The following is a 2,971-nucleotide window of genomic DNA, read 5'->3' on the forward strand; positions in this document are numbered from 1 at the left end:
TTTTTATCTTCTGATGTCTTAATAATTGCTGGTGATTATAATTGTTACGATCACAACCTTGATAAATTTGGCGGCAACTTTGTGCCTGCTAAGTGCCTTACTGATTTGCGTTCAGCCTTTTCTTTAATTGATGTCTGGCGCAAGCTACATCCGAGAGTGTGCCAGTGCACATGGTTTAATTCGGATTTTTCAATTGGTTCGCGTTTAGATAAATTTTTTGTTTCTAAGAACTTCATGCCCTCTGTTGTTTCTTGTGAAATCAACCCTTGTGTTTTTTCCGACCATGATTTTGTTTGTCTTTCCTTCCAGCCCACTGGGAATAACCTCCGTGGTCCTGGCATTTGGAAGTTTAATAATTCACTTTTGAATGATGATGTGTTTTGCGACTATATTTCGAATTGTATCAATCACTTAGCCAATTGCTTGCAACACTTTCCTTCGGTTAAAGTTTGGTGGGACTTTTTTAAAAACTCTATCCGCTCTGAGATCATTTTCTTTGCCAGGGAGAAGAGCAGGGATCTCTCGCACGAACGTGTTCTTTTAGTTAACCGGATTATTAAGCTAAAACGTCAGCTTACTTCTGGTAATCCTTCAGTTAGTGCTGAAATTTCCGAGCTCGAAAGTAAGCTTAAGGCTCTTACCTTGGAAAAGTTAGACGGTTCTAAAATCCGTTCTAGAGTTCAGTGGCTTGAGGAGGGAGAAAGGCCCACGCGATTTTTCTTTAAGCTTGAACGTGAACGCTTTGAGCGTAATAATGTTTCTTCTATTCTTAATTCTGATGATGTAGAGGTGTTCACGCGTGAAGAAATTGAACGTGCGCATGTGCGCTTCTATTCAGATCTTTTCACTGATGAGCCTATTGACGCGTTTTTTAAACAGCGTTGTTTAGAATCTGTTGAAAAGTCCCTTTCTCCTCCTCAACGCGCTTCGTGCGAGGGATCCTTGTCGCTTGACGAATTAACGAACTCTGTTAAGAGTCTTAATACCGGGAAGTCACCGGGATCTGACGGACTATCAGTTGAATTTTATCTTCATTTTTGGGAGACTTTGGGTCCCCTTTTACTCCGTGTTTCTAACCAGTGTTTCTCCGATGGCGAGCTTTGCGGCTCGATGAAAGGTAGCGTCACCCGGCTTATTTTTAAGAAACGTGGTGATATTAAGCACTTAAAAAACTGGCGGCCCATCTCTCTTTTGAATGTGGATTATAAGATTATTTCTAAAGCAATCACTTCTCGTCTTTCCAAGGTTCTTGAATATATTGTCCACCCTGATCAGACTTGCTCTGTTCCTGGCCGAAGTACTTTTTCTAATGTTACTCTTTTGCGTGGTGTTTTGGACTACATTCAACGGACGGATGAATCCGCAATCTTAGTCAGCCTTGACCAAGAGAAAGCCTTTGACCGTGTCAACCGTTCCTTTCTCCTGCATCTTCTCCAGGTTTATGGTTTTGGACCTGAGTTTTGCCGGTGGATCTCAACATTTTACAATGGTGCCTTTATGCAGATTATCTTAAACGGTTGGCTATCTCAGAGGATTTCTCTTGCGCGTGGGGTGCGACAGGGGGACCCTTTGTCTCCCTTACTTTATGTCCTTTGTGTTGAGGTATTAGCGTCCCTCATTCGCCGTTGTCCAGGGGTTGAGGGGTTCCTCCTCCCTGGTGCCAGAGGGCGGCAAGCACGTGTTCGCTTGTATGCCAATGACACTACGACTGTACTCAAGGATCTTCGATCCTTGTCTAAGCTTTCCAGCTGTGTTAATGTCTATGAAAGGGGTACCGGTGCCAAACTGAATCGCACCAAAACTGAAGCAATGTGGCTGGGGGCCTGGAGGTTTCGTTCTGATGAGCCTTTGGGCCTCACCTGGGTTAAGAAAATGAAAATCTTGGGGGTAGTGTTTGGCACCATCCCTACAGAGCACTTTAATTGGCAGCCTAAACTTGAGAAACTGGAGAAATCCCTCAATCTCTGGAAGTCGAGATCCCTATCCCTTCCCGGTAAGGCCCTAATTATCAATACACTTGGTTTGAGCAAGCTGCTTTACCTTGCTAGAGTTCTTACTCTCCCAAAATGGGTCATTGCGCAGGTTAATGCCTTGATCTGGCCCTTCTTATGGGGCTCAAAAATGGAAACGGTGAGTCGTAACACTTGCTTTTTGAAATTGAAATTTGGGGGTGTCAATCTTGACAATCTTGTCTTAAAGGCCCAGGCTTTGAGATTGGCGGGGATGGCCTCCGTGCTTAATTCCCCTGATGATTCTAGTTTTTTTCTATGTAAATACTTTTTGGGGCGTCGCTTGTCCTCCCTGCGTTCCGAATGGTCTTCCTTACGGGATAACTCCTCTCCCAGTGCTTCTTCTCCAACTCCCTTTTACGAGGCCTGTCTTGATACTCTATCCAGGGTGGGAGACAGTGCCCTAGTTTGTAAAACCTTGTATCAAAAGCTACTTTCAATCAACTCATCCCCGCCAATCTTGCCGCGTCAATGGTCCCAGGTCATTGGGCCAGGGTTCTCCCTCGATGGTCATTGGTCTCTCGTCCGGGACCCCTTCACTGAGAACTATAAGAACGATGTCTTTTGGCTTATTATCCTCCGCGGCGTCAAGGTGCGTGATTCCCTTTTCAATTGGGGTTGTATCTCATCTGGTCGCTGTGCCTCTTGTCCGCGACGAGAGACCATTGACCATTGCTTTTTAAATTGTCTAAGGGTCAAAAGAGTCTGGCTACACTTTGTGCCAGTTCTCTCCCTGTTGCTTGGTAGGCAGTTTGTCGCAAACCTTTTAACGGTTTTTTTCTTCCGCTGGCCCTCTCTTAGTGCTAAGAGGCATCGGCTCGCGCGCCATTTGACGAAATCCATTCTTTATGGCATTTGGACCTTTCGAAACAGGGCCACTTTCTGCAACGGCAAAGAAGACCATCGAGCCATCATCCGTTATGTTTCCTATGATCTTAAGCAGAGAGTCTTCTTGGATTATA

Source organism: Montipora foliosa, chromosome 11 (genome assembly GCF_036669935.1).
Source record: "Montipora foliosa isolate CH-2021 chromosome 11, ASM3666993v2, whole genome shotgun sequence".
Classification (NCBI taxonomy): domain Eukaryota; kingdom Metazoa; phylum Cnidaria; class Anthozoa; order Scleractinia; family Acroporidae; genus Montipora; species Montipora foliosa.